Here is an 11,714-nt window from a genome sequence, read left to right as displayed (position 1 = left end):
ATTCACACTCAAAAAAAGAAAAAAAAAATCATTCATTTATTCTCGAAAAGGAGTGGGAAGAAGAAAAACTTATTTAATCCCACCCCCATTCTCATCATCAAATAACTGAACATAATATTTTAAAAACTCACTCCTGTCCTTCGACTTCACTACATGAGATCACAGTTGGGCTGAATGTGGAACCTGAACTAAAACAAGTATGACACCTCTGACTCTTCATAACTTTAGAAGAATTTTTTCACTCTCCAAATTCATACTGTGGCCAAATTAGAACCTTTGGTGGGCCGGTTTAGGCCTGTGGGCCAAATGTTTACCACTGCTGTAGTACGTCTATGGACAGGTCCGTCCAGGGATTATATGGGGGTGCATTCTGCACTGTACGTTCGTGATGTGCAGATCAGTGGGTTACTTGCGGGTCAGGTTGGGGCAGGTCAAAAGAATGTAAGTTTATTTGTCCCTAGTATATCCCTAGTTTCCCTAGTTTCTATGTTAAATCATCATGAACAGGACATCTTACTGCTGTAGACATGATTTGTCCCAATATTTTTGTCCATATAGTTTATAACAGCCAAACAGCCACTGGTGACCGAACCTATCTACTGATCAAAAATGTTTAATACCTGGTGATCCACTAATTCTATCAATACATGTAAATAATTGGTGTAAAATACAGTTCGTCATCTTTTCATGGTCATCAGATATGACCATTTGGATGTTCTGTAGTTAGGTAGACTCCGTAGTTACCGTGGAAACACCATCATCTTCTACAACATGGATTCACAAGTAAAACCCATGGAGTTGGATCAATGACAGTGGATGGACACACTGAGTTTGTGTGTGTCTGAGGATTCACACAAAATCTGTCCAGAGCTGACTCCTGCAGATTGTCAGACTTATGTATTTTTGGTCAAGGAACACACAACTGAAAATGGCTAATTGATGGACCAATATTTTGTGAGATATTAGTAATTTTGGAATACAATAGCCTTATGATCACGTTGCTATGCCCATGACAGTTGACGGGAAGCGCAGTACCACACTGCATGATGGGAAAGGAAGTTAAAAACAGGAATGACGCATTTTTTAACTTCAGTGCCTACATATCGGTACTAATATATTAATTGTCATTTAAATTTTGAAGAATGATTTACCAAACAATTTTTATGCCAGTACTAATAAAATATAAACTAACGTCTTTTCCCAAATGTCAGCTCTTCCCAGCATAAAACACTACCACATTTAGAATTGTCAACATGCTGGTCAGCCTTTATTCCCTCTTAGTTCACATCTTCAACAACAATAATAATAATAATAATAATAATAATAATAATAATAATACATTTTATTTATAAGCACCTTTCAGGACACCCAAGGACACTATATAGCAGAGGATAAAACAGACAATGCACAAAATACTACGAAGAAAACAAGTAGATAAAAGAAAAATTCTAAATACACTTCCATGTCAGTCTAATTAAAGACAGTGATAGCATCTGAAATTCTGGGTTTTTCCAAACATATAATAAAAACGTACAGGTTCAACAAAACCATAAAGTCTTGTTGGTGGCCCTTAATATAAACCAGGCTTGGAAAACACTCCTGTTTACTAATTGGACCAGTAGCCGTGGCAACATCACGTCATCATTAACAGGTGCCTCATCCGGTGGGTGTTCATGGGAAAGTTTTAATTAAAACTTCCCAGTCACCCGTCCACACCAGCGGAGGACGGCATTAAGCTGCCAGTTAAAGGCTGTTGTCAATGTTTATGACGTGTTGGAGCGAAGGGAGGCAGGACCGCTGCTGCTTCAGGGGTCAAAGTCCGAGGTCAGCGAGAGGGGGATGACCAGAGAACAGCCCAGTAAACAGGAGGAAATGATGCTAACTACGCTAATTACTGTTTACCTGGGTTTTTTATATTTGGAACTTGTGTTTTCAATCATATGTGGAAAAAAATAAGGCAAGGAGACAAGAAGGAGCCCAGGAGTTCTTAGTCATTGTTGTCTGTGGAATATTCACTACTGAAAATAGGGGTTTTTTTTTTAATCAGAGAACTATCGTTTTTTTTATACTTCACACATAATTTTTATAATTATTCTATGTATATCTAGTGCCAGTTTTATTTGGTGCTTCTCCCTGCTGAGCCAAATGCATCGAAATTTCCTTTTTGATGTAAAATCTGGAATGACAAATAAAGTATGTGTCTGGTGCTACTGTGTGAAGTTTTTTTTTTTTTTCCTGGAATCATCAATCCCACAACCAACCTAAGAAATTATTAATATTCTACATATTTAGAACAGTCAATTCCTTATCAAATACTTAATAACTGTTTATGTTTATCATGTCTAAGCATGTTATACTATTGATTAATTCTATTTGTCCAACTGTGGAGCTTTACCCTCTCTCTTTCTCACTGGTGTTATGCTTTTCTGTTGTTTCTTTTTTTTCCTTTTAATTTTTTTCACTTATAAATTGAACGGATTAAACAATAATCAGAAAAAAAGATCAATATTTTCTTAAAGTTTAATGGTAGATTTTTCTTCCTCAGTGAGATGCGAAGAAATTAGATGTTTAATTGTGGTAGAAAATTGTTATTTACAGTCAGAGTACAAAAAGTATTGTTGAAATTTAGAGGAAGAACATTAAATATCATAGTCATGGATAAAAAAAAAATGAAAAATCAGTGTTGAGAGAAATTAAGTCCAAACCATCTCTGAGGCATTTTGGAAGCAAAGATAACAATTTAAACCAAAATGCAATGATATTTATCCCATAATATAAAACTTTATTCTGACCTTAGTCATTATTGTTTTATATCCCAGACCCCTGTTAGAAAAGAAACACCTGAATTAATGACTTAGATCACAGGTGTCAAACATGCAGCCCGGCCCACTAGAGGGTCCAATCCGGCCCCTGGGATGAATTTGTGAAATGCAAAAATTACACTGAAGATATTAACAATCAGGGAAGTTAAAATCATTTTAATTCAGGTTCCACATATGACCAATTAGATCTCAATTGGGTCAGACCAGGAAAATAATATCATAATAACCTAGAAATAATGAAAACTGCAGAGTTCATCATTGTTTTAGTGTTAAAAAGGAAAATTACATGAAAAGGTTTGTATTAAAAAACTACCCTTTTACAAAAAATGCAAATAACCTGAACAAATATGAACAACCTGAAATGTCTTAAGAGAAGTAAATGCTATTTTACCAATATTATACCTGTTATTAAATGTTATTTGTAATTGTAATGTAAGTTGTAATGCACATGTGTAAAGGATGAACTGAGGCAGAATATCGTTAAAATTGCACTTGTTTTTCTTAAGACATTTCAAGTTGTTCATGTTATTTGTTATTTTTAAGGAAACTTTATAGATGTAAATATTATCATAATGTCATTTTTCTTTTCTCAGTTATTCCTTTACTGGTCCAGCCCTCCTGAGATCATGTTGGGGTGAATGTGGCCCCTGAAATAAAATGAGTTTGACACCCCTGACTTAGGCAATTATGCTATGAGGATAACAATGTATAAAAATATATAAAATAATGACTTTACATAGAACTAACATACAACTGAAAAAAATACTGACTAATATTTGTAATGTTTGTGTTAAAGCTTCAAAGTTTAAAGGAGTGATGGTTCCACTGTAGAAAAGTCAACATATAGATATTTTCTGCCTTTTTGTCCTTGTTTCTTATGTTGTTTGTGTTGATCTTGGCATCATGTGCGTCATAATAAGCGTCCGTGTGAAACACAACAGTGGAACCAATGTTTAACGGCAGCAAAATTAACCCTTTCATGCATGAATTACGAGAACTATAGTAAAGATCTTTTTTTTCCTGAGTGTTTTTATTCCTCTTTTGGCATGAAAAAAACCCAATGTGATTTTTGTATTTATTTATTTTTAATTAACCTATTTTTCATGGAGTTACAAAAATGTCCACTCAGCTGGACACCATCTGTCTAATTTTTGAAGCAAAGACACATGTATTTAAAATACAATATCAGAAAGTGATAAACTGTGGGAAAACTATGAAATAAAAACATTTTTAATGCAGCTAATATGATGTTTTTTTTCTCCACATTTTTTCCTACTCTAATACTAGTTACTACTCACTTCATGCAAATAATATACAAAAAAAATCTGATGTCTTCTCACATTCTATCATACTCTAATACTAGTTATTACTCACTTCATGCAGATGATAGATAGATAGATAGATAGATAGATAGATAGATAGATAGATAGATAGATAGATAGATAGATAGATAGATAGATAGATAGATAGATAGATAGATAGATAGATAGATAGATAGATAGATAGATAGATAGATAGATAGATAGAAACCCTTTTTGTTTCAGAAAATGTTAATTGCAGTCTAATAACCACCAGCAATTGGTATGATAGGTTTCTGAAGAACAGCAAAGTTACAGTAATGGTCTGAATGTCAGTGTTTAGGATGATGCATGAGTGTCCACTGTGTTGGCTGATATGGAACTAAAACAGAAAACCCATGAACATACAAGAGAACAGCTGGAGAGTAGATGTCCACTGTAGTGACCACTATGCATGAAAGGGTTAAGGAAAAGAAGTTTCAGTTCGGGAAAATTGTAATCATTTTTTTAATCACTTCAGTTCAGTTAATCAGTTATCATAAATTTCAGTTCTAATTTGCTTAGGTCCAGATAGGTGTGCATTCACATGGTTTTATTTCGCTCAAACAACCGTCAGCAGACTTTGAAGCTGCCATGAAAAGCCTTGTGCGATGCAAAATCAGCAAATGGTACCGCGCTGAAAGACTTTAAAGAGCCTCTGCAACCAGCACAGCGGTTTAAACCATCTACAGTGAATGGGGCATCCTCGGGGATCTATTTGGCAACACGTCTGTCCACAACGAAGCAGAAGAGAAAGCATATTTTCTCTGTAATTTGTCCTCTCGCTGTCCGTCTTTCTTTCAGTCTGCATCTTAGTTTACTCTGAACTGCAGTCTAGACAGAGAAGAGAACAGAGGAGGAAGAGACGCTGCTGCCAAGTCATGTGCTGTCGAGAGTGGAGGTGACATACACACACACACACACACACGCACACACACACACACACCCAGAGCTGCAGAGGTCTGCTGGAGTAGTAGAAACAAACAAAGGTGGATTATGACAATTAGTGGCCTGGTCCGAACCCCATGTTTCCAGAGCTTAGTGGATATAAGACAAATTAATCAGAACTCAAATGTCTCAAACACACACACACACACACACACACACAGCTAATGAACACACTAATATTCAGACATGTGGGAACCATTTGTCCACCTACCTCCTGCTTTCTCTATGACAACAGAGAGGAACACAGCAACAATTTGAGAAGGAAAACATGCCACTGAACTGACTGTGATTAGCGAGAAACCCACGGCTGCACTGACGGCTGTAATGAGTCTACGAGGTAAACGTCAAAAAAGACAGGAAGGAACAGAAATGGTAAAAGTGCACGCTTTCTTTAGTCAAGCACAAAGACTTGTGTTTGATGGGTAACAGTGGAAATACTCGTTTAACTTTAACTGCGGTGAAATTGAAGTTTGTTTTATTATAAAACACAACAAGGACATGGAAGTCATTTAGAATAGAAAAGTCAAAGAATGGTAAGGACAGACCTGCGTGGGGCTCTAGCAGCCCTCCTACCCAAACTTACAAATACAAGCTTTTTCTTTAAAGGTGCCGTATGTAGGATTGTGGCCAAAACTGGTACTGCAATCACATTCAAATACTGTAGAGCATGGTATCCTCTCCTCCTCCCCCCAGACTAGGGGTTGCCAGATCCAACATGAGCGTCTACTAATAGTGTTTCCAGTAATCCTTACCACCACACCATAAATTTCACACAAAAAAATCATCACCAGACTGACTCTACATAAGTATAATAAATAATAGAACAGAACAAATGTCCTGCCCCCTCCAATGAACGTTTGCGAAGATTCAGGAGATAGAGAAAAGGGAATTGAGCCTTAAGTTTACCTTTTACTTCTGCAAAGTACAAGCAGTATGGACCACAAACCTGGATACTGAAAAGCTACTGACTCTGTGATTGGCAGACAGGTGATGGGCGGAGCATCAGACCAAAACACACAATGACAACAGAAACATCATTTTGGGGCTGACACTGAGCTTTTCAAACGTGAATATTCTGTCTGGACTACTGCTGTCAGTGAGATCAGGATTTGAAATGAACATGACTTTTCAAAGTCCTAAATTATTTATCCATTGTGGGTTTATCTGGAAGGAAACCACGCAGTTAGTATCAGGAAAGATTGAATTTAATGTATGCCAAGTTTCATTGCTGTGCAATAACTCCTTCTTAGTCAGGCTATGAACTTTTCAGCCCCCCCTCATATTGTTTTGTCCTGTTTTCTATGGTCTATTATAACCTGAACTCTTTATCAGTAACTTCATGCTGACCTGTTCGTTTTTATGGACTGTATATATTAGTTATGTAAAACTGGGGTAGGACAATATAAGCTTCTTCCCACTCCACTTCGGACATAAAGTGTTGTTGAGGAGCCACAATGTGGCAGTTATACATTGTGTTCTTTTTTTTGGTTGGCTTATTCCCTTTGATATTCTACAATATTCTGTTTAAATTATTGGTTTCTCTTCTCCTTTCGTTCACCTTTGTATTTTGTTCCTACTTATGTTCGAAATAAAGTCCATCATAAAAAACCTTACAGATGTGTTCTACCTATTTACAGTGAAATCAGTGCTGATAATGTGAGGGCCAACAATGAAAAACAAACGAACAAACAAAAAAAAAAGAAGTATCAAGGTACACCAAATCCAGATTTGCACCAGGAACCATGACTGACAGTGTAGGCCAAGCATCTCCTCTTATATTATTATTACACCTTACCTCATCCCTTTGTAAAACTGGTTGTCATCAGTGAATTTGTTCTAAAACTTTTTTTCTTTTGGTATCAATCATTTGTTGGCCTGTCCTTTTAAAAATGATCAAACACTGGGATCTTTGTCTTTTCCCTGTCACTGCTTATCTGTACAGCTACAGCTCTCTTCATATATATATCAAACATTAAGACGTTTAGTGTCCTTGGACTCCTGCTCTCATTTCCCTCAGCTTTCATCTATCATTTCATTCTAAGATCGATATGACGTATCAGAACATTTATTATCTCTGAGTATCTCCAGCAAGTATCACCTCAAATGCTCTTTATTCAACTGAACTCACAGCAGTTGGATAGGCAGTGTTTCCAACTCCTCCGTAGTGAAAGTATCTATTGTTTGTCCTAAAAGTCACCAGAAGTTGCTAAATGACATCATCACCCAATTTGCATAATTGTAAATGTTCATATCATTTTAATGAACGATGTAGGACAGAGGAATAACACTGTGTTAGAGACAAAAAGTGAGAATAAAAACAGCCTAAATATGTTTAAAACTACAAATGAACTATAGTCTGTCTATTCTAGCTTTTTTTTTTTTAATGTTCCAATTCCAACCGTCCTCCTTTATCTGGGCTTGGTGACCGGCTAAAGTGACCCAAAAGAGACACTCTGGACCAATTTCTGAGGTTAGTTATTTATTGGTTTGTTTAGTTTTTCTCTTCATTTTCTTCAGTTTGGTTTAGTTTTTAACCTTACGGTCCATTTAGGAGATGACAACAAGTCACAGTAAAACAGGAACATTTAGAACCAGAGCATTTTGTAATTTTCAGTCTACATGAACAATCGAAGTGAACCAAAAAGAGACAATAGAGAAAACTGTCAATGTCAATGGAACTGATTTATATTCAGTGATTTGTTTCAGACAAACAACGATATGTGTTTTAACATCAGAGTCTCCAAAAGTCTCCAATAACACCAGAAAAAGGGGATGGATTTGTCACTATTGACATTTTTGATAAAGAGTCTGTAGAGGGGTCTGAAAAATCATTAAGTTGGAAACACTAGTCGCTTCTCTGTTGACCCACGAATTGCACAAATAGAACTTGAGCATAAAAATTGGAAATGGAAAAAAATGGAAAAACAACAATTTCACCAAAACACTTGTTTTTCAATTAAAAGCTTTTGCTGTGGCAAGAGGTGGTTTTTCAGGCATAGCGCAAATAGTATTTCACACAAAACTGCAATGGAAAGACCTTTTTTCACAACTAGTCATGTGAATAAAAAAAACGAATGTTGACGGACATTACAACAAGTGAAGATGAAGAGTTTTAAAAGAAACATGGTGCGGTATGTGTGGACACACCAGGAAACCTAATCATTTTTTAATTTAGTACGAGATAGAGGAGTAATATATTATTATATATTACTCCTCTATCTCGTACTAAAAGATGAATATATCTGTAAATCAACATGATATTTACGTTCATCGCCGTGTTTATGGAATGACTTCTCATGTCATCTCACAATAATAAATAAACAAATCATCGCATTTGTGATTTAATGGAAAAACTGACATTACGCACTTCTGTTTTTTCAACAATTAGTAAATTTCGGTAAAGTTTTGCGCAGATGTCCAATGGAAAAGTGACTACTGACTTTTCTAGCTACAGACAGACCATGGGTTTACATGACTGGGACACAGGAAATTATTTGGTGTCATTTAGAGGGAAAATGTGTGTGTTTAAACATTTGAGTCACTTTTCAAATGTTGCTAAAAGTTTCTGAGCAAATTTTTTAAAAGTGGGTATTTGTTGCTTGGTACATTATGGGGAAAAAAGAAGCTAGGGTAGTCTGCAAAATTGGCAAATACAGCAACAAAAGTACTAAGTTAGCATCAGTGATCCTGCATAACCAGGTCTGGACACCAGTGGATTAGTGGCGGCTGCTCGTCTTTCAGACAGGGGAAGCTCATTGTTGGCTTACATAAAAAAAAATAAAAATAAAAAATAAGTAAATAAAAATTGTCAAGCTATTTAAACATAAATTCGGCCCTCCGTTCCTTTTTAAGAAAATGGTCAGTGACCTTATCGTACCAAGTAGGCGTCTTTTCCAGGGACTGGACCAGTGTCCTCTGAATGTCCAGCAGAGCTGGGCTGCTTAGGTTGCCTTGGCCCATTGTGTTGTGGGTGTAAGACTTCAGCCTTTTTAAACTAGAGATGCTCCTTTCACTCCGACCTAGCCAACAGTATGATTGATTTAACTATCTACAAAATGATATTAAACTCGAACAAGAAATGATTAAATTATGGAACTGAAACAAGAAAACGCTGAAATTATGTTAAATTGAAACTAGGAAGTACAATGAGTGTGTTTTATTTACAGTGCAAGAAATGAATGAGTCATTTCGTAGTGGTTTCTCTGATTTCACAGCAGAATGCGTGACGGTATTAAACTGAACTGTGTCAGTGAAGGAGGGGATCTGAAACTAGCTGTCAATCAAATGGGATTCTCCAATCAGCACGTGAGATTGTGGCGTCCAGCCCGGCCGAGCTCCGCCCACAGCTCCATTCACCCCCAGAGACACCCGGCGTCCGGGGGCGGGACAACATCGTGGCATTTATCCAATTACCGTCCAGTTTTGACGCAATGAAAAAAACTGTTCCACTCAGTCCTATTGAAGCCCAGAGACGCCCACAGTCTACGGACAAATGCACTGAGCAGAGATGGAGGAGAAAACAGCGCAACGGGAATGGAGGAGAGGTGAACAACATCGCGTCTGTTCATTTGTGATAAAGCTGATTCTGAACAAACTCATCTTTGAGATGAACGTGTTCTAACACATTTGTAGCCAATAAAATGTCAACACAGCCATACATATTTAACCATTTAATTTTCATAATTTTAGGGGAAGCCAGGCTTCCCTTGCAGTCTATGAGAAATCGCCACTGCAGTGGATTTCTTCCAAGAGTCATTGGGCTCAAGTTTTTAGAAAGTTGTTCAAGAAATATGAGACATCATTTTCACACATGTACTGACTAGACCTGAACCCCACTGAGAATCTTTGGGACATGATGGATAAGACTTTACATAGTGGTCTGACTCTCCAACATCAATAGGAGATCTGGTGCAAAAATTCATCCAACTCTGGACAGAAATAAATGTGACATTTAACGTGACGCTGCATAAACATTGCATGGCATAAACAACGCAGTGCTAGTGCATCCTATGATTAAGGCTAAAGGAAGTTCAGTGAAATGCTGTGTGTGACTTGTTATTTAGCCATGTGTATATTAAAATAGTGAGTACATTAAACATTGATTAATGATAAAATAAATTAGTAGATATTCCCAGAGCTTTTAGCAGCAGCATATGCACTTAAATATGTGACTGTTTCTATCGGCTCTCATTGTTTTAAATACTTTACCCTTAGCAGCTGTGGTTTAATGTCCCTTCCCTGAGGTCGAGTCCATTTATTTCTCAGAGCCTGCCTCACCCGACTTCCTAATAGTTCAGCCTACTAATGCAATAATCCATAATTCAAAAGCTTTTGAGGGAAATAACTACTACAGTTGCATATTCAAAACCATGCGAAGGCACACACAGATGCACACCCACATGATTGATTTGTTCTGCCGCAGATAAAGCGTGCTGGGGAGGTTTTGTGGTCTCAGTGATTACACATAAATGAACCTATGAATATGTTGGATATGTAAACACTGGTAGCCAAGGAAACAGAGGGTCAGTCAGTTTTGCTAACCTTTCTCTCTGCATGCTGTAAAGTTCCCAACCCTACCTCTGATGTAAGAATAAAAGAATAGGTTATTCATATGCACGGCCATGTGTTTGCAGAGTTTTAGTTGTGGCGGTGCAACACGTCAGCTGGTTTGAGAAGTCACCCCAAACAACCTCTGTCCTCATGTGACCCATATGGCAAAGGGCAGCGGCACCCACTTTAGAGGCCTCAATGGATGCCCTGAAAATGCATTAGTTGCTAAATAAATTGTGTAGCATATAAGGAGAACCTCCACCTCAGGCCAAGACTCTGTAGTCCATCTTCAACTAGAAGACAAAGGACACTCCTCTGAAGACAGGAGTGTCAGGATATAGAGGGTATGCACGTGATGTCACCGCTAGCGGACGTCACTGTGGTTCCGCCCACTGAGTGGCAGAAAGAGGGAGATGAGTGACAGCGCTGGCTTCAATACTGTCTGAACTGAAGAACAATATTGAATAAAAAAAATGGGGAAGAGCTGTTGTGAGATTGATTGTATGAACAGGTTTGAAAAGCAGTGGGAGCTATCGTTTTACAGACACCGAAAGACAAAGAAAAGAGAAGGAGATGGATCCACAAATCCAGGAAACCCAACCTAGATCTGTGGATCCTGTTTGGTGTCAGCTAACATTCATTTATGCTGTATTTTTGGGTCCAGTCAGACCTTAAATTAAGTATTGTTTGGGCTACCGTTACTTCTTAGTGCAGCTCTTGTTTTCATGATCAGATCTTTCATGGTTTTTGTCTTCATTTTGTGATTCTGAACCTTGTGCTCCTACATGATTAGTAAACTAACTGAAACTGAGGCTAACCTAGTTTTTCAAATACGGGGAACTGGAGAATAAAGCTACGACGGAGTATTAGGGCCTCATAAGAAAATAAAAACACTTGTCACTATGAGAATAAAGTCACAAAATATCGATATAAAACCCGTAATTTTATGAGAATAAAGTCGAATACAAAAAGAATCACAATGTTATGAGAATAAAGTCGTAGTTATAAAAAAAACCTCACAATTTAACAAAAATGTCATTTGTTTATGAGAGCAAAG

The sequence above is a fragment of the Sphaeramia orbicularis genome, chromosome 19, assembly GCF_902148855.1.
Source record: "Sphaeramia orbicularis chromosome 19, fSphaOr1.1, whole genome shotgun sequence".
Classification (NCBI taxonomy): domain Eukaryota; kingdom Metazoa; phylum Chordata; class Actinopteri; order Kurtiformes; family Apogonidae; genus Sphaeramia; species Sphaeramia orbicularis.
Note: the sequence above shows the minus strand (reverse complement) of the source record.